The sequence below is a fragment of the Eublepharis macularius genome, chromosome 5 (genome assembly GCF_028583425.1).
Source record: "Eublepharis macularius isolate TG4126 chromosome 5, MPM_Emac_v1.0, whole genome shotgun sequence".
In the NCBI taxonomy this organism is placed as follows: Eukaryota; Metazoa; Chordata; class Lepidosauria; order Squamata; family Eublepharidae; genus Eublepharis; species Eublepharis macularius.
In genome coordinates this window covers 91,859,355-91,881,411 of record NC_072794.1, presented here as the reverse complement: position 1 = coordinate 91,881,411, position 22,057 = coordinate 91,859,355, and positions in this window count along the sequence as shown.

The window sequence follows — 22,057 nt, the reverse complement described above, 5'->3', positions numbered from 1 at the left end:
TACGCGCAGAAGTGGAAAGTACAAGAAATACCAACCGTAGAAGACTGGATTTATAAATTGCTGTACATGGCAGAAATGGACAAAATGACAAGGAAGCTTAAAGATCTTGACCTAGGACAATATATTGCTGATTGGGGGAAATTGAAACAATATTTAGAGAAAAATGGGATGTGAAAGGAGAACTGTGGCAGTTTGAGAATTTTTTTTTTTTTGAAAAAAATTTTTATTGGGTTAGAATCCATTATTTTTTACATTACATGCAATTTTCCCCAAATTTTTTCACTTCTAACCCCCTCCCTTTCCCCCCCTTTTGTTGACTTCCAACAGCTTTCCCACCCTTTGTCCCTTTTCCCTTACTTCTATTAAATTCCTCTATCTAAAACAAGTATACATTCTCCATTATACTAAGCAGTACATCCTTAACTACTTTTCTTGTTATATACCCAAACTGTAAGTCTTTGGTTCTATCTTGGATAAACAATTTATCCCATTTCCAGTTTTAAATATTTCTATATATCATAAACCATAAAAATCTTACATTTAAGATCTTACATTTAAATCAAACAATTTAACTTATTCTCTATATATTACTCATTGTATCTTTTTATGGTAATTCTATATAACTCATATCATAGTCAATCAATTTGACTCTTCTGTACATTCAGTTTGGTGCATACAAATCTTATCAAAGAAAGAAAATATTGTTGGTTACCCAATACTTATATTTAAACCTTATCATTAATTATTTTCTATCAATATTCTATCTATTAACTTATATATATCTATATATATATCAATCTGTTATTCTAACTGCTTATAAATTCACATTTATCTCTTCCCCCCCCGGTAAAGTCACCCCCCTCTACATTTTATTATACTTCAGTAGTTCTCAAACTGCCACAGTTTTCCTCCCACCTCCCATTTCTTCTCCAGATATTGTTTCAGCTTCTCCCAATCTGTGTTAAACTGCCCCGAGTCCAGATTTCTCAGTTTTCTTGTCATCTTGTCCATTTCTGCCATGTACAGCAATTTGTAAATCCAATCTTCAATAGTTGGCACTTCTTGTACTTTCCATTTTTGCGCATACAAAAGTCTGGCTGCTGCTGTCATATAAAATATCAACGTCCTATGATGGGCTGGAATTCCCTCCATTCCCAAGTTTAGTAGCAGGAGTTCTGGGTTCTTATTTATTTGAAATTGTAAAATTTCGCTCATTTCTCTTATTATTTCCCCCCAGTACTGCCTAGCTACATCACACGACCACCACATGTGATAGAGGGAGCCCTCATGCTTCCTACATTTCCAGCATTTATTAGAAGTGTTCAAGTTCCCTAGCGCAATCTTCTTTGGTGTCATGTACCAACGATAGATCATTTTGTAAATGTTCTCTTTAATATTTGTACATGTCGTTGTCTTCATTGTAGTCTTCCACAAGTATTCCCATGCCTCCATTGTTATCTCTTTATTAAAATTTATAGCCCATTTCACCATTTGTGTTTTAACTGTCTCATCCTCAGTATACCATTTCAACAGTACTTGGTATACCTTGGATATTCTTTTCTTGTCCTCTTTAAAAAGGGTCTGCTCTAGTTCCGAATTCTCTATTCGTATACCTCCCTTTACGGAGTCCGAGTTATACAAATCTCTGATCTGTCTATACTGGAACCAATCGTAGTTCGGTGATAGTTCCTCTTGCGTCTTTATTCTAAGTTTAGATGCTTCTATTTTAGTTATTTCTTTATATGTCAAACATTGTCGTTCGTTGTCAACAGCTCTCGGGTCTATCACCTCATATGGAACCACCCACCAAGGAGTTCCTTCTTGTAGGTAAATTCTGTACTTCTTCCAGATTGTGTATAGACTTCTCCGTACAAAATGGTGCAGGAACATCGAGTTGACCTTTACTTTGTCATGCCATAGGTATGCATGCCATCCAAATATTTTTTTATATCCCTCTAGGGCTAATAGTTTCTTGTTCTTTAATGTCATCCACTCTTTCAGCCAAACTAGGCAGATTGCATCGTGATAAAGTCTCAGATTGGGCAGTTGCATTCCGCCTCTTTCTTTTGCATCTTGTAAAACTTTCATTTTCACTCGAGGCTTCTTGCCTGCCCATACAAAATCTGATATTTTCCTCTGCCACTTTTCAAATTGTTTAGCGTCTCTGATGATTGGTATTGTCTGTAGCAAAAACATCACTCTTGGTAACACATTCATCTTAACCGCTGCAATCCTACCCAACCATGACAAATTGAGCCTATTCCATTTAATCAAGTCTCTCTCAATCTGAATCCACAATTTTTCATAATTATTCTTGAACAAATCTATATTCTTTGCAGTCAGTTCAATTCCCAAATATTTCACCTTACTTGTTACTTCACAATCCGTTGTTTCCATTAACAATTGTTGTTTCTGCTTAGTCATATTTTTACATATTATCTTTGACTTCTTTTTGTTAATGAAGAAACCTGCCAAATCCCCAAACTCCTTGATCTTATCTATCACTTTTGGCATGTTCGCAGTTTGAGAATTTTTAAAGGGTGGTGTTGTAAATGGAGGAGAGAAGTGACTTTACCATTAAGGGGGAAATTTAAGTATAACAATCTAAGCTAATATTATGATTAAGGAAATTTGATTTAGATTATATAGTTTAACAAAGGAAAAGTAAAATGGATACATTAGAAAATTTATACTATACATTACATATATTATGATGTTTGGTGTTAGTATATTACACTGTATACTATATTGGGATGTTATATTATAATGCATGCTAGGTTATATTGTATGGAATAGTATACAACAAATATTATATTGATAGTATATTTGATAGAGAATATGCATAAAAGAACTAGAACATGCTTAGAGTAAGAGATATGTGTTGCAGATCTATGTGTTGCAGATAAATATAGGTTATGTTATATTACAATGCATGCTATGTTATATTGCATGGTATAGTATACAGCAAATACTATATTGATAGTATATTTGACAGAGTATCTGTATAAAAGAATTAGAATATGCTTAGAGTAAGAGATATTATGATCTATGTGTTGCAGAAAAATATAAGTGAAATAGTATTAAGCAACAAAAGGGGGTAAGGGTTGGAAAGCTGTTGGAAGTCAATAGGGAGGGGGGAGGAAAAGGGTGGGGAACAGAGCTAATTAGATATGAAGGGAATGTATGTATCAAATTTGGAAATTCAAACTCACCAATAAAAATTTTTAAAAAAGGATAGGTAGATATACTTACTCCCTCTCTCTATTCCCAATCTGTGGCTAAGTTTCCTAGGACTCTGTGTGTGTGTGTGTATCAACCATTTTTAATTAACTTTGTGTGTGTATGTTACTTTTTTCCTCTTTAAATAAAATTATTCTTTGACCTTTAAAACACCAGCCTTGTCTGCTACCTTGGGGAGGGGACCTGGTAGAAATTGGTGGAGATTTCCTGCTTGTTACCCTTCTTGCATAGCCATTCTCCTTGCTTGCTAATTCCCCCACAAATCATTTTATTGTAAGGAGGCCAGTTCCAGTAACACTGGGCCTAGGATTATCTTCCAGTTTCTTTTAAAAACTTTTATCTTTTGTCTTTGTTGGTGGGTGCACTGGTTTTGAGTTAATTAAGGGCAGCTTCTTCTGTTTTTTTTTTTTTAATCTATGATCCTTTCTGTTGTCCTTGGTGTCCTCTGAATGTATTTTTATGCTTTTTTAAATCTTTTGTGTGAGTTTGCTGTTCAGTTTACTTGGGAATGGTTCTTTTGTGGGAGGGGGTATTTAAACCTTTAAAGATAATTGCTGTTGTAGTTGATGTTAGTTTTTCTTGCCTGCTTCTTGGTGCTGTGTTTTGATTGTGTTATTCAGTTTAATATTTAAAGGATTGCTCTTTAATATTTGAAGTGGTTGTTAGGGGCAAGGAACGACACTGTTTTTTTGCTAATTGGTGTTCTTATACAGTTTCATATTTAAAGGGTTGCTATAGTTTTTTTGCTTCTGTTGCCCCTTGGTTCAGCGCAGTTTTGTATGCTCTTGTTGCTTGGTTGTTATGAAGAAAATTTCTTGGAAGGTTTAATGAGGATTAATGTGAGGTGGTAGGCCTTTTTAGAAAACACAAATTAATTTTCAGCGTAGGGAAAACAATTTCCCCCTAAAGAGGTTGTGGTAGGCAATTAAGATGAGGGCAGGTATTATTGTCAAATAAATAAATAGGATCATAGCTGAACTGTAAAAAAATATTAATTAGGCTCCTGTGCTGACCTTCCTGTTAGCGTCTGTGAAACCGGGTCAGGTGGATTAGAAAAACAGAGATTTTAGGCTGATCTTTTAGTCTTCTTTTGGGCTTCAAGGAGGGAGTAGCTTGATTCTTGGAAAAGAATTAAGCTTCTTGTTAATATAGTTAAAAAATTAAAATTAACTAAACAAACTTTTTAAAAAGGGTTATTATTTTCATCTCCACATAGAGCCACAAAACAGTTTGCCAATGTTTAGAGTTAGAAGTCAGGCTCTGTTTAATAAAACCTTTTTATTTTTGGCTAAGTGTTACAAGACAAACAAATTTTGGGGATTGGAAAAAATTGGTGGGTTAATGCTGCTGTGTTAGTGAGTGCAGCCTTCTCTTTTACTCTGTGAAAGTAGTACTAGTCAGATGCAGGACAGATAAGGTTGCCAGGTCCCTCAACCCCCTGGGTGCGAATTTGGAGGCCTGGCACTTACCTGTCAATGTTCCTTTCTTGAATGTATTCCTGGCCTTTGCGATGACATTACTTCCAGGAAGTGACATCATCGTGTAGGCCACGTGCTGCCCTGGGAGCACTCCTGCACTCCATGGGGGGCCCGACTTAGGCCTGATTTGGCCCAAATTGAGCACAATTTAACCTTGAATCAGCCAGAATCAGGCTGCATCAGAGTGGAGGAACACTGCTGCACTCCGTAGTGGCCCAATTCAGTCTAAATCTATCCCAAATTGACCCAAATTAGGCCACTGCAGAGTGTGGGAGTGCTATTGCACTCCATAGTGTCCCAATTTGGGCCAAATCCTGCCCAAATCCAGCAAGAATTGGCCAGAATCGGGCTGCTGCTGTGCTCCATAGCAGCCTGATCTGGCCTGATTGAGGCCCGAATTCGGCTGCTACGGAATACAGGAGCAGTCCCATGCTCTGCAGCGACCCATGGAAACACACTGCACTGCCCAGGATCACACCCTGGGAGGTCCATCCCCCCCCACTGGCCAAGTAAGTGGGGGTGGGAGAGGTGGATCCTCCACCTTCAGTGGGGAATGGCAACCCTAGTTATGTTGCCTCTGACCTATGGCAACTCTATGAATGAAAGAGCTGCAAAATGTCCTATTATTAACAGATTTGCTCAGATCCTGCAAACTGGAGGATGTGGTTTCTTTTATTGAGTCAAGCCATCTTGCTTTAAGTCTCCCTCTTTTCCTACTGCCTTTCACTTTTCCTAGCATTATTGGCTTTTCCAGAGAATCTTTTCTTTTCATGATGTGACCAAAGTACGATAGCCTCAGTTTTGTCATTTTAGCTTCTAGGGAGAATTCAGGCTTGATTTGATGTAGCACCCACTTATCGGACTTTTTAGCCATCTGTGGTATCTGCAAAACTCTCCTCCAGCACCACATTTCAAATGAATCAATTTTCTTCCTGTCAGCTTCCTTCACCGTCCAACTTTCACATCCATACATAGTATTGGGGAATACCATATTTTGGATTACCTTGCTCTTGGTTCCCAGAGAGACCTCTTTATCTTTAAGGATCTTTTCTAGCTGCTCTTCCAAGTCTCAATCTTCTTCTGATTTCCTTGTTTCAGTCTCTCTGTGGGTTGATGAGTGAGACAACGAACAGATAATCTCGGACAAATTCAACTTCCTCATTGTCAACTTTAAAATTGTGTAACTCCTCAGTAATAATTACATTTGTCTTCTTGATGTTCAGATGTAATGCTGCTTGCCGCCTAGCGCTGATGGGGGAGGGAGGAGGACGCTTGAACAAACCCAGACCACACCAAGCTTGGAGAAAACATGGCCACAACTTTATTGAAACAGCAGCAAAGGAGTATTGGCACAGCATGCGGATCAGATCCCAGAAAAAACATCAGCTGACCCGCCTGCCAGCCGATGGACCTCACCCCCCCCCAGACCCCAGCTGGGGGAGGGAACCATAGGAGTGGCATTTGAGGGGAGATCACCTGGGTGTACACCCCTGAGTGATTCCCCTGCCACCTGGGAGTGAGGATGCCGTGGCAGCCCCCGAGCTGGGCATGCACCCCAAGCCTCACTCCCAAGATTCCTTATGGGAATCCCCTAATGGGGAGCCTGGGGCGCGGAGGCCCCCAGCTCCCCAAAAAGTGATCTGATCCAATGCCCACCGCCCGACAGTTGTGACAAAATGGAACACAGAAAATAAGGGAGAGGTGGGTGGGAGACGCGACGAGCCGAAGTGAGGATGGGCGGGGACGGCAGCTGGTTAAATACCCAGCTGCTGGACCTGAGTGGAGACTGCGGACCTGAGGTTCGCAGTCCCCGCCCCGCCCCTCCACGGAGCCGGCCCGACTGCCCTGATTGGCTGGCTCCAAAGTTTGAATTTGATTTGTCGGCGGCCCACCCAGGGGTTCCCCGGATGAGCCGACGCGACGAAGACGCTGACCTCGCTCCCTCCCAGCTTGACGGCGGCAAACAGACACCCGGTAAGTCGGACGCCTCTGCTTTCTGATCTTATAATAGAACATGCTGAATTCTAGTAAGTAAAGTGCAGGATCTGATCCAGTTTGATATCACTGAAGGCAAATCTAGCATTAAGTACTTAGTAATACTGAGTGCATCAAATCAGGCATCAAATACTGAATAATATGGAGTGGTATTCCCATATCAAAAAATATAATTATTTAGCAATGCTGTCTTAAGCAGAGTCACACTCTTGAAATCACTGGACTCATACATGTGTGTGCATGAGGGGTGTGCCTCTGCTTAGGATGGCATAGCAAATTTCATATCACAGCCTCCTTACACAACTTTAATTGAAAAAAAAAATTTTTTTTATAAAGCTTTTTGGGCTGCTGCTCTGTTTTCAGTCACAAGAAATGACTCATTCCCTAAAGTTTAAGAAATTTTCTCCCCTGAAAAAATGCCAGTCTCCTTCAAGCTTGTGTTTTCTAGGAATTCTTTTTTTCTCTGAGGTAATGTAAAACATTGCTTCTCAGCTTTTCATAGCCTTAGTTTCAGGTTTTTTCTACCAGCTAAACAAATCCTTGCCATACTTTTCAGCAAACAAAGCTTTTTAACAAAATAAAAATCATTGTTGAAACTCTTTGCAAGTCTCTCTGAACTTCTCAAAAGAAAAGGATGCATGTGTAATAAATAAATTAATTAAAGAGGAGGGTTAAGTGAGCTTTATATCAATTATCAAGACCCTTCCTCCCCAGTTTTTTTCAAAACCACAAATATCTCTAATCTTCTGATTTACAACAAGTTGATTTGTATTGTCAGAAATGTATCTTAAGACTCTCTGGATGTGTCAAGAAGATTTAAGGCAGATAGTGCTTTATACAAAAATAAACTGCATGCAGGGAAAAGCATAGGTTTGTCAAGCAGGAACATTCTATTCCATGGTTTAAGTGGCTTTGAATTTGTTTGGAATTGCAATAAAAAAGTCCAAGTCTAGATAAAATTGAACGCTGGATAGTGAAGCAGGGTCTGAACCCCTGGGAGGTGGGCTCCTTTAAAGGACCAAATCCCGTTGTAATTCTTAGAGAAGCTTTTAAGAAACAGTGTGAGGAAAATAAGCTTAGAAGCTCGAAAAAGGGTGTTTGTGCAGCCTGGGGTCTATGGATAGCCCTAAATGACTGCCGGCATGGCAATAGAAGCCCAAGAAACTGTTAAAAATCAGGCTGCTGAGTTAGATAAATTAAGAGCTGAATGATTTGACCTACTAGTAGATAAAAATGCATTTGCCTCAGCTGCCCAAAAGAACAAAGAGAAATATAACGAAGCACAGGCCCAAGTAACTGAACTTGAGATACAGGTAGCCGAGTTCCAGGAAAAATTAAACCAAGCCCAACAGGCTCCCCAATTCCTGGCCTCGCAAGCCAAAAAGCAGCGCACAGCGGTTAGCCATGATGCGTGCCAACAGGAGATGCGCTCCCTTAAGCAGCAGTTAGGTCTGCAAACCACCCTAAACAGTTTCCGTTCAGCCACAAATGTAGCTAATGTCTTTTCTCTAATCAGTGAAGTAAGTTTTGCCATTGACACAAACTCCAAAACTCATTAATTCATGACTGGAAGACTGAAGTTCTAAAATAAACAATAAAGGATAATCTGCATATAAAATAATTTTTAATTCTAAAGGTTTATGTATAAAGCCATGTATATTATTACTTTAATAGCACAAGCTAGAGGTTCCAAATATTAATCAAAAATGAGAGGGAAAAGAGGACAACCTTGCCTAGTACCTCTTTCAAGAGGGAATGATGCAGAAAAAATACCTGTACCCAGATCTAGATGAATACAAAATTCTAATCTATTTAAAAAATTTATGAGGGAAGCCAAATTTAGTCAATGTAGCAAAAATAAATTTCCAATATATTTTGTCAAATGCTTTTTCAGCATCAACTTGATCAGATCTCTTTCTGTTTAATGCAATCAGATCAGTGACCAATCTAAGATTATCAGATCCTTGCCTACTTTCTATAAATCTACATGGTCTACATGTACCAAAGTTCTAATAACCTTTTGAAGTCTGTTAGCAAGAATGGCAGTCAATGTCTTAGCTTCAATTCTAAAAACACTTCCTAGGGAGTAAGCACAAGGAAACATGGTACCAAAGGTAATAATTTATGGCTACTTTGGAAAAAGAAAAAAGTGAACATAAAACAGGATTGGTTTTTAATGCTGTTGCATCTGCCCCACTTTTGTAGCCAGCCAGTTATTTGCCATAGTGGGTGCATGCACCTACACTCACCTTCTCCAGGGTCCATTATTGTTTGTGTAACCGAGGAAAAACATGATGGGTTGATGGGAGGACTGTGTTATCTGCAATTTTGGTGCTGTTAAATGCAAAAACAGCTGTCCTATAGAGCCTGGAGGCCTTCATTGCACAGAACAAGGCCAAAATTCATGATAATTGGGAAAAACAAGCAGATCAGATCTGGCCCAGTAATGTCCCAGCCAGAAAAAAACAGTAATGGTGCATAGTTGGTTTGGAACCCCTGGATCCAAAACTGAAATAGAATTCTTTTCAATGCACACCTCTAGCAGTAACCATAATAAGTACCAAAAATAAGCCAAATAAATTTCTTTGTGCATTCTCATGGGCTATAGTATGTGCAATTTAAAAACCTGCTCTATGATATTCCTTTTCTAAAATGGATTCCATATGCTTTTGGGTTTGTCTGTACAATGGATCTTGGGATATTCTAAGAGTGGGAAGAGAAAAAATTAAATCCATCGTTCAGGCCTATATTTAATACAAAAATATTCAGACAGTCACACATAGACACATACTGATTATTTTAAATATGCTGTCAGAGTTCCTGTGTCAACAATTGAAAAATATTTAATGGTTTCTTTTGCGAAAGGTCCTCTTGGCTGAGACCAAACTTTTCAAAAGTAATAAATAACAGGGCAATTATTTTTAACTTCCTACACAGGAACTCAAACATTTGATTGATGTTGCCCTTTCAGACAGTGCCAAGAAGCCTCAAGTAGCTTTCATTGGCATGCCTGCCTGCAGTTTGGAATTCATGCCAGATACCATCTGTGACCAGGCACAACTTCTTTTCCCATTTTGCCTAAAGGTGTGGCATAACTAAAAGAAATTAGGCATGGCCTATTGAGTGATATAAGTAGGTAAAAAGATATCTATGTAGTGAAAGATAAGGGGAATAGAAACTGTATCTTCCATTTTTTGTGAATCGGCTTTGTAGCCACAGTCATTCATATGGCTGAGGAAACAGCAAAACATTCAAAATTTCAGTGAACACAGGGAGCATATATACCAAAAGCTGTGCAGAATTTACCACCTATTAGCAGTTTTTTTTAAAAAAAGGATCTACAAGAGCAAATTCAAGTGTACCCAATTTATATGATTGCTTCAGATCAATATAAGGATTTTTAAAAACATGGTTTCAGGTGGGTAGCCATGTTGGTCTGCAATAGAAAAATAAGATTTGAGTCCAATAGCACTTTAAAGACAAACAAGATTTCAAGAGGTATCTGACAAAGGAAACTTTGGGTCTCAAAAGCTTATACCCTGAAAATATTGATGGTATTTAAAGTGCTACTGGACTTGAACTTTGCTAATTTATTCACTTCTTTATCATAAGGTCCATTGTTACATTGCTTTATGTGATACTCCCATCCTCAAGTCCTGACCTGTTGAATTTATTATTCTGTTCTCTTGCTGTTATCTATGTAGCACTATACAGTGGGATTCTGTGGTAATAGTGAGGAACATCAGGCAGTGATTAGCTTCAACATATGAGGCAGTTAGAAAGGCCTCTGACTGCAATTGCCTGATCTGTACTGAGCCGAAAGATGCTGTTTGCTGTTGGCTAAGCTGCTGTGATTCTACAGATAGGCAGAACCAATAAATAATCATTTAAAAAAGCAACAGCAGATTATGAAAGGATGTTTGAAGCGCTTTGGTAATATGAAGGGAAGAGAAAAAGGCCAAAGGCTACAAGAAGGACAACTTCAAGAGACAATGCACAAAACCAAGATACTTACGGCCAGGAGCTGCATAGATGCAGAAGGCTGAATTTCACAAATTGGCTATGGATTACAAACTTGAAGATTTGAATATCTCCTATATTGGGTGTTTGCAGAAACATTGAGAGCCATGATTAAGAACTTTAGGAAGCAGTGCCCATCTGATCTGTGAAATCACCTCCAGCAAGAGCTGGTATATAGTCTAGTTGTTCCATTCTGGTGCAGTGAGAGGAAAGCAACAATTTGTGAGCATGTTTCAGGTAGGTGGCCTTGTTGGACTGCAGTAGAATCGGAGGATTTGAGCCCACTGGCACCTTTGAGACCAATAAGATTTTCAGGGTATAAGCTTTTGAGAATCAAGGCTCCCTGAAGATATCTGAAGAAGGAGCGCTCATTCTCAAACAGTGCAATCCTGTGGAGAGTTATTCCAGTCTTAAGTCCATTGACTTCAATAATCTTAGACTGGAGTAACTCACCATAGGATTTCACCGGAAAGCATATATCCTGCAAAGGTGCCACAGGATTCAAATCCAGTTTGTGAGCATGGTTGTATGCATTCCCAAATTCTTCTTTCCAATGGAGGAACAGGACTTTGAAGAAGAACCAACAAAGTAAGAAAAGAAGGATAAGAGATGGAAGGATCTAAATTCTTCCTGGTCCACAGATGTCGCAGAGATCTGGGTCAATTCCACATGTTCTTAATGAGATGACCTGCCGATGGAACTACAGTGGATTATCTCATTACACAAGTCATCATTTCCCATGCATGAGCAGGTGATGATGATCCTGGTTTTTAAGTCTTTTTTTTGTGAGACCTGTTTTATTCCGCTTTTCTGCATGATTTTTCTGCATGATTACGATTAGATTACCTACTACCATATCAATGCATGTGGAGGCTTTTTTATCCTTTTGAAGTGCCTCCCACAAGTCTCCAATAGAGATAGGCACGAACAGGAAAAAAAATGAACATGATGTTCGTTGTTCATTGCCATCCACAAACAGAGACTCACGAACAACCACCAACATGGCCCTGTTCATGAACATGTTTGTGGTTGGCTGTTGGTAGGGGCCAGCAGGCTCTCCTCCAGCCATCATTCAAGTCAAGATCCCTACTGCACCACTCCCAGAAAACTGACCTGAGCAGGCACCAGGAAAGGTACCAATAATAAATAATAGCTTGGCCCCAGAGCCTGGCAGCAGCCCTGGAACTTGAAGGGGTAGATCCCTACTGCACCACTCCCAGAAACCTTACCTGAGCAGGCAACAGGAAAGGTACCAATAATAAATAATAGCTTGGCCCAGAGCCTGGCAGCAGCCCTAGAACTTGAAGGGGTAGATCCCTATTCCAACATTCAAGCTCCAATGCATTCTCTCTATCAAAATGCCAACAGCAACTCTCCCCCTCTCCACTGTCTGCAAACTAAGCCAGAGCTGGGAGCCCCCCTCCCCCCTGCTCTTTGCTCCCTTGTAACAAATTTGGAGCTCCACACTTGAAAAGAAGACCTGCCTATCAAGCTAAATTAAGCTTAGATTGAGGTTTCCAAGGCAACAGCAGGAGTTCATACATAGTTCAGACAATCCCTGCCTAAATTGCCAAAGGAATTGATTGCAGATGCCAGACGGTCTGGCTTGACGAACATCAACGAACAAGGCTTGCAACGACCACTTGTTCATTAAGAATGGGGCCTCATGAATAGACATGGGCACGAACGGAAAAAAAACCAAACAAGCTGTTCATTGTTTGTTGCCATCCATGAACAACGAACAGTAACGAACATGACCCTGTTCACAAACATGTTCCTTGTTCTTGTTCGTTGTTCACGGCCCCTTAAAGATCCCTTTAAACTATCAGCTGGCAGGTGGCAGGGGGATTTCATTCAGCAATTGCTCAGCAATCAGAGTATCAGTCTAGGATCAACACTGAGAATGGAATGCCATTTCTGATTTAATTTCAAACTATCAGTAAGGCCCATTTTTTGGGAATATACAATGGGCCCTAGCAGCACTTCCCCCCGCCTCTCCCCATGGCATCAGACAAGGGGGGGATCAGGGAAGAAAGCAGGGGCTCCCTCCTCCTCCGACCCCTTGTCTTCTGCTTGGCTTGTGCGGGGCCCTCCCAAGGCCCTGTGGAGGTGGCAGGGAGCCCTGTCCCCACTGCTGTGGGACCTTGGAAGGGCCTCGCTGCCATGACTCGCTTCTTATCCCTGCATACTGCACCTCCACAGGGATAAGGAGTGAGTGGTGGGGAACACTATTTGCCTTTTATATTGTAGGATATGGAATCGCATGATCGTACTACTCTACTGTTAGCATATTTATCAAACACTTTTGCATTTAAAACTTTGAGCGGGAAATCAGTGGTAGAGGAGAAGTACTACACATGCCCAGTTTCTACAGAAGCTGAAAGACAGGACAACGGTATAGTGCAATCCCACGTGTTAAAAAAAAAAAAAAAAAGGAAGTTGGGTGGGAATGCACCAATGTCATTTGTGACGAGACACAGCTAAAGAACACATTTTCTATGTTGGGACCTTTTTTTCCCACGACAAACACCCACAAAACATGCATGAGGATGATGCATGTGGAAGGTGAGTTCTCGAAGCAGATCAGGAAGATGCGGCTTTGGGACAGGGAAAACCTGAAAAAAATTGGAGCATGTGGAAGCGACCCTGAACTAGTAAAATGGACTGTACCACTTGAGAAAGCTGCTATCATTTCCAGTTTTGAATGTTTCTTCATATAAAATTCCATGCAAATATAAAACTAGTGCAACAATAAATGTTTTTTTCCCCTCCTTATTTATTCCAAGGAGCATTTTAAAGCAATCTGGATGAACTTTCTAAATAGTAACCCTCTGTAATCCTCTACATTAGTCTGAAATGGTGCGGTCTATTCTACCACTTCAGGACTCTGCCAATTCATTGCCACTTCATTTACTTACATATGTAAACTGCCTTGTACCAATATCAGTTAACTTTCATTTAAACTATCTCCTCATCTATTTGTACCTCTGACCTCCCTTGCCAGCCAGTATCTGTAACTGGTAAGCCTGTTGATAGAACTCATACCTAGCAGTTCTACACCAACTCCTCACTTTCTCCCCTAAATTGAGATTTATACTTAAAAGATTCGTGATGAAATTCACACCAAGCCTTGTCCCCCCATCTTTCTTATAAGATTTACCAGTACCATTTCCTTCACATATCTGTCTGACAAAGTGGACTGTAGCTTATGAAAACTATTACTATTCAAAGCTTGAGTGGGCTTAGAAAGATTTATCTCTTTCAGTAGAGAGTTCCAAAGCTGAGGTATAGTTCCTTTTTCTGCATATAAATTATCCATCAGACCCAGGCTGCATGTAAACACAAAAGAAGTAGCGACCGGGGGACTATAAGGGACTCACTCAAACAGAACACCACAATTGGGCAATCAGGCTGTCCTCTGTCATAATGCTGTGTCTCATCAGATTTAATTGTTCATTATAGCAATAGAGAAGGCCTTGTACTGTGGCAGGAAGGGGTCTGCCATGGAATAATAATATATCTGATGCCAACGAAAGCAACCATGACTCACTGTTGTGTGTGGATTGTGGAATATTTGTACAGCCACTAGTGTGTATCTTCTGTCCCAGAGCCAGGAATCAGAATACTTCCTCTATTTTTTTTAATCTATGTTGTATGTTCCTTGTCTTCTAGACTCAATGGGACCCAGAGTCTGAAAGGTCAAGGTCCATCTGTCCATCCATCAATCAGTCTATCTGTCCGTCGTCCCTCCCTCTCTCTCTCTAGCTAGGCAAAGTATAAATAAGTATACTCTCTAGGCAAAGTATAAATAAGATTAGATAGATAGCTAATCTTATTTATACTTTGCCTTTTTCACTGTGACTCAAGGTGTAAGTCAACACAATCAATGGCTGGGACATTCAATAAACAAATACAATAGAGTATGAATTGGGAGGGTGCAGAATAAAAATCCTGAGTTGTAAAAATCACTAATTCTTTTTCAAGCCTTACTTATGACTCTCCAGAATGGAAATGTTAGTCCTAACTGTTTGGTAGTCATGAAATCCCTTCCTGAAAAGATCCGTCTTCCCTCCCCCCACCCCGAGTTTGGGTGTTTCCCAGCAATGTAACATGAGCTCACATTTGCTTGATTCTGTACTGAATTCCTCCCTTCCAATTATATTGTTGCAATGGAGGAGCAAAGGGCACTCCCGGACAATCCCAAAGAGAGCTGTCATTCTCCTTCCACCCTCCTTTCCTCTTCTCCCTTCCCTTCTTTGTGGGCTGGAGAGACATTTTTTGTCTTGTGAAAGTAGAAAAGCCTGATGGTGGTGGGGTGGCTCAGAGGGCTGTAGAATTCACACACTTTGCCCTATTTGCTTGAAACTTGTGGGTTCTTTGAAGGGCAGGCATAAGATGCTCATCTGAAAAACAACTCCTCCAGCTCCACTCCCCAAATTCCTCTTTAAGAAATAATGGAAGTAAATGATGGTCGGGGGGCTTCAGTGGAAGCCTTGCTCACTTTCTGAAAGGAAACAAATAACAAACCACAACAAGGAAGGAAGGCAAATGCAGAGTTTTCAGTGGAGAGGTTTAAAAAATGTCAATCACTGTAAAAACAGGAGAATGAAATGTATGCAGATAGTTTTTTAAAAAAAATACTGGTAGCTGGGTGAAGCTCTTGTGCTGGCTGGCTGCTGCTTGATGGTCATTTTAGGAATTAGCAGAGAGAATTTAGTGAGGTTTCATAGACAGGGACATTCTTGGGGTGGGTCTGGAAAATCGCCCTCCCTTTTTTCAATCTGCTTGAAACTTAACACTTCTTTAGATTAGAAATTCTGTGAGAGTTTGGTGCAGTTAAGAGCAAAAACAGCTGCCTCAGAGCTTCGAGTTGGTCCCCTTTCCCTTCCCCACTGAAAAAATAGCCACAGAAATCAAGAGAACAAAAGAAAACTAACAAATTCTGAGTCAGCAACGCCACACCAGAAAACTACCCAATCACAGTAAACATTTAACAGTCATGGATTCAAAAACATCACAAAAATTTTCTAGATGAACACCTCTCATATGGATAGCAAAAATTTGAAAAATAAGCATAAATCCAAATACAGAGCTGAAAACAATGCTGAAACCAAACATAAGCAATTTGACATGGCATATTAAAGAATGTGGGAACTACTCAGTAGAAGTATACTTACAGCAACAGAAAATATGCAGTAGTAGAGTCTACAGTTCCTACCCTTTTTTCAAACCATCCCTCTGAGACCTTTCCTTACATCACAATCCCTTACACTTATTTTAAAAAGCCCTTTAAAAAGCCCTCTTAAATAATTCAATTTTGCATATTTACAGAGAGCCAAGATAGTGAGAGCTTTCTAGACTTCTTCAGGCAGGCCATTCCATAAGGTAGCGGCCAAAACAGAGAATGCACATGTACAGGCAGCTGTTGATTGTGCCCATGTGCAGGGTGGTATCTGCAGAAGGTCCTGTTCAGATGAGTGGAGCTGCTGTGGCAAAACATAGGGGAGAGCCAGTCTTGCAGATATGAAGGGCAAAGGCACCAAAGGGCTTTGTATGTGATGGCCAAAACCTTGAATTGAGCCTGGTAATTGATAGGTAGCCAATGGAATGACTGCAGAATAGAAGTAATATCCGTGATCCGCCTAGCTCCTGAAAATAATTGGGTTATGGCATTCTGCACTAACTGGAGTGTCCTAGATGACATCAAGGGGAGACCTATGTAGAGTGCTTTACAATAGTTTAGTCATGATGTTACTGAGGCATGGTGTCAACCAATGGGGGCGTTTTCTGGGCTAAATTGAGTTTGAAGAAGACATTTTTTGCAACTGCATTTACTTGCTTCTTTAGTAGCAATGACGGATCCAGTAAAAACCCCAGACTCTTAATTGAGTCTGTATGGGTCAACTGAACCCCATTAAAAGTGGGGAGCACAATGTCCTTCGAGATGTCCTTCAAGACCTAATAGCTTGGAAACCTGCAAATGGCTTTGCATGTAGGCAAAGCTTATCTGAGCTATTTCAAATCTCAATAGATAACAAACCTAAGCATCAAGTAAAGGGAATGGGGCTGAAAGGAACATAGCATATCCACAAGACTTGCAATGTAATCCAAGCTCAATTAGTTCACCTCAATACAAACCTGAAAAAAATTCATTCAATACATCATAAGCTTAGGCTTCATGGATGGCAAGATATTTATATTCTCAGCCAGGATATAAATCCCACACAGTGATTTATAATGACTGGTAGCCAGAAGTTTAGCTGAACCCCTAACAGAACTTCCTACATGTTTAATGTTAGTATGCTTCCCATAACTGTTTCACAGAACAATTGTACAGACTGGTGTGCTGAACCAGTGTATCCTTCAAGCCACATGCTAATCCGGTAATATTGCTACTAGCCCAAATGGACTGACAGGTTTTTGGCAAAATTGTGATATGGAAGCACTCTTGCTTCCTTCCTTGCAGACTGATCTACTGCTCAGCATAAATCTTTCTTCTTTTTTGGTCCCTTCTGCTTGACTGATTTATTCCAATGGATTTGTAAGAGTACATTTCCTTAAATCCAAGCTGCTCAATTGAATTGCATTGCAGAATGAACTCTGAGACACCTTGCTGACTCAGGAATGAAATGCATAGTTTACTAGAGCTTCCCTGTGAGTAATGTGTGTTTGTATATATTGTGAATGTGTGTGTATGTACGTACAAAAATTCAAATTGTTGAGACTGGTTCCTGCATCTGATAATCATTTTGTCTCAGCATCTTAATTGTAAAACTAAACCAAATAAATGTTGAACTATGTTGCATAAAACCCCTACACAGAAAACCTTGCAATTCGAAATGTAAAACATACATACAGTGGAACCTTGTCTCTGCAAATTATGTCAGGGTATAACTGTATCTTTTTATATAAATTGGCTTCAGTCCCACTACAGGGTCAAAGATATGACATCCCAATAAACATTCATGAATCACTTGGAAGTCACAGGGAAGTGTGAGCCTTGTCCATTCCAACTTTCCCAAATGTTCATTTTAATTCACCTTGGGGCTCTTTAGCGTTCGTAAGGCTAGATGGATTCCTACACTGCAGTCATTAATTGTCCCAGTCTTCTGGTCATCGTTAAGAAAGTATGTATGTTTAGGTCTATGTACCATGTATAGCATTTATCTGAAGAGACAACTGACCCCCACCCCCAAAGTTTTCTCAGATTCAATTATAAAGAAAAATAAACTGCTTGGAACTTTTACTGTTGCCTCCTCCTCCAGCCTGACCCATGCATGCTTCTCTTAGAAGTAAGTTCCATTATATTCAATAGGTTTTTCCAAGTACTTGTGCACCTATCAGATTGCTGTCTCTTTCAAAAATTTGTAGTTTTTCTCAGAGTTCCTCTAGGTATGCAAGGCAAAGAAAAGGGATACAGACAGGTTTCCCAAAAGAATGGCATGTCTTGATTTGCTTTTTCATGCTGAATCTCTAATTCTAAATCAATCCACGTACATGCGCATGAACAAACATACACACATAATCACTTTAAGTTACAAATAGAAGAGCTCTCTTACTTTGTTGGATAAGTATTGTTGCAGAGTAGAAAATTTGCACAGCAGATAAAGAATCACAGACACACGTGTGTTCAGCTTCTAAAATAAATGTTTACTACATATAGGAAAAATAATAAAGGGTACATTGGAGATAAAATAAAGAAGAGCTAACTTAGTTCCTACATCCTTACATCCTGAAGATAATGTTCTAACTAACTGGAGAGCAATGGCGTCCTGAGTAAAGGAAAGAATGTCAATTGCCCCCCAATAAACCTGAAATAAGGAGCCACAATGAAATATATAACAAAGTACAAATCAATTTAGTCGTGTATACTATGTACAATAATAAAGTATGTTCATACAAAAATGACAGTATAATCAAACATTCTTAACAATGTGACTAATTGCTTCACAATAGACCATAAACCCTCAATGAGTTCCACCAGTGAACAACACTTGTAAATGATTTTTCATGCAGTACATTCCAGGTGCATTCCCCTAGTTCACTGGAGTATCTAGGCACAGATGGCAAAGCATTGAGGGTCCCTAAGAACACGCATTGACTTGTTCAGGCTTATACGCCAAGTGAAGCTAAAAAAATTCTTTGAGGATCAGCCACCTATCAGTGAAACTTATAACCAGTTTAAACCTAAATCAATCTTTATTCCCAACATTGTGGACCCCAGGATTCAGACCTTCGAACATCTAGTTCAGAAATATATTAATGAATTAGAACATAAACAAAGGAGGAGTTGGAATAATTTCCCAAAAATAGAATGGGATGCTTTAAGAGACCTAGATAAGGATCCCACGATAGTCATCAAGCCAGCAGACAAAGGCAGGGGGGGATAGTTATATTAGACACAGCTGCGTATGAGGATGAGATCCAGAAACAACTTGCAGACAGGCAGCACTATCTCCCCATTACACAAGACCCGACTAAGCACATCATGGGTCTTGTCAAGCTGGTATTAGATGAGGGACTCGCAATGGGGGAAATAGATGACAATATGTATAAATTCTTGTCGAACCAGACCCCTAGAATACCCCTATTCTATGTTCTCCCTAAGATTCACAAAGGAATAGTGCCACCACCGGGCCGACCCATAGTGTCAGGCTGTGAATCTGTTCTGGACCCCTTAGCAAAATTAATTGACTGCCTTCTACAACCTGCTGTTATAAGTACTCCAACCTTGGTAAGGGGGAGGTAGAAACCTTCAGTACCTGGATCAATCACATTGATCCCAACATTAAATTCACTATGCAGTGCCACCCCAATTGCATCAGCTTTTTGGACATAGTGACATTCAGGGATCCAGACAATAAAATCAGTATTAGACCATACAGAAAACTTACAGATAGGAATACATACCTGCGGTATGATTCCTTTCATCCCAGGCACCTAGTTCGAGGCATACCTTATGGGCAGATGCTGAGAATGAAGAGAAATTTGACTCTAGACGTGGATTACCATCGGGGCTGCCAAAAGATCAAAGCAGCCTTCTCTGAACGTGGATACCCCCAACAGATATTACAAAAAGCGGAGGAAAGGGCTAACTCAGTGAACTGGCAGTCCTTGTTTAAAACTAGAGGGACAACAACGGCTGATAAAATAGTATGCTCCTTTCAATACACGCCTCTGGCTATTAATATTAAGAAAATCATTTTGCGCCATTGGCATGTGCTTTCAGACATTAAAGGCTGTGAGAGGGAACCCATGGTGGGTTTTAAACGTACCAAAACCATCAAAGAATTGCTGGTTCACACCAGATTCAGTGAAAGTGCCATTAGAAATAGAAATCCGATTGGCCATCATGCCTGTGGCCATTGTGTCGCATGCCCTATGGTATGGCACTTCACAGAAGTCAAAATGGATGAGAGACTGAAGGGGGTGCATTTTGAACACTTTTCTACATGCCAGACAATTAATGTTGTATATTTGATCAAATGTCCCTGTAACAAACTTTATGTAGGGAACACATCCCGGCCATTGAAAGTCTGGATCTGTGAACATCGTTCCAGGATCAGACACCAAATTAGAGAGGCACCATTAGTTGAACATTATATGATATACCATCCGGGTTCCACTAGTTTTCAGTTTACTACACTATTTGTTGTAGAAAAGGAGGAAGGGGCAACACTACAGAAAATACTTCTTAGAAAAGAGGCGGAATGGATCCACCGATTATGTACTGTACATCTGAGAGGGCTGAACTCAGAATTAAATTTAACATGCTTCCTGTAACTTTTCAACTTTGGGTACTCGAACATGCTGACAGTTTATAATAGATACTGTCCCTTTAAGAGTGGTAGATATTTACAACAGTAAGTGGAGGTTTAGTTCACGACCGTCCCTTTCCGGTGCGCTGAATCTATGCATTAAAGAGTGGTTCTCCGTTGACAGTTGGGTGAGTGTTTGTGCCCAGGAACTTTTGGAGGGCAGGGGGAATACAACAGAATGAGACATTTTTATTCTGTACACATAGGACTACACACCCGGGTCATTTTCACACTGTCCCTGAGGAAGCGGTCATCTTGAAACAAGCTGTTTAATCTGGACGCTTGTAGGGTGGTGCAGCCATCAACCCGGTGTGACTGGATTCCCCATAGGGTACTTCACATCCACAGTGCGACCCACCCCAACTCAAAGTTTTTCTTAGGGACCCTCAATGCTTTGCCATCTGTGGCTAGATACTCCAGTGAACTAGGGGAATGCACCTGGAATGTACTGCATGAAAAACCATTTACAAGTGTTGTTCACTGGTGGAACTCATTGAGGGTTTATGGTCTATTGTGAAGCAATTAGTCACATTGTTAAGAATGTTTGATTATATTGTCATTTTTGTATGAACATACTTTATTATTGTACATAGTATACACGACTAAATTGATTTGTACTTTGTTATATATTTCATTGTGGCTCCTTATTGTTGGTTTGTCGTTTATTGTGTCTAAGGAGCCGCCTCTGGTTCTGTTGTATCCCCAATAAACCTGGTCAGCCAATAATCAATCCTAGATCTGTTCATTAAACATGCAACTCCCCTTTTACCCTGGCGGGAAGAACAACTCAACATGTAACTGGTCTTATGCAAATTAGTTGTCTCTAACTAAACACAAACAAATTAACTCTTTCATGACTGAAGAGAATGACACTTGTAAAAATCCTAACACTTAAATGTTAATTTTCTTCATAATACTTCCAGGGATAAAAACTTTGGTGGGGCTCATTTTGAGTTATAATAATAACAAAGTCATACAAGGATATTCTCTTGGTTGTAGAATTAAGCTGCTATAGTCTGAAATTATGACTGAAGACTCAGAATCCCTTCTAAAATAATTGTGCTAAATTGTGAATTTATGTGAACACAAAATCATATTTTCTTGTATGATGGCACTACTTTGTTGAAGCTGCTTCTCTTCTCATTGTTATGTGTGTATTAGGGGTGTGCAAATTCTTTTTTGGATTTCCTGCTTCGGGAAACCTGAAGCAGAAAAAGGGTCGGAATCCCTTGTTTGACCTGTTTCAGGGTGCTCCGTAAAGATTTGGAGCACACTGACAAATCCCCCACCCGCTTATTTCACCCAATGGGAAGGGGATGAGGGAACCTCCTCCTTCCACTCCCTTTGGGTGAAATAAGCGGCGGGGGAGTTCAAATCCCACCAGTGCAGGTTGGCTGCTTGATGGGGTTTGTGGTGGGCCCTTTTAACTCCATCTGGGTCACGGAGGGAATCTGAGTGGAGCATGGAAGGGCCCGTTCGCTGCTGCTTGCAATGTAAACGGCGGCA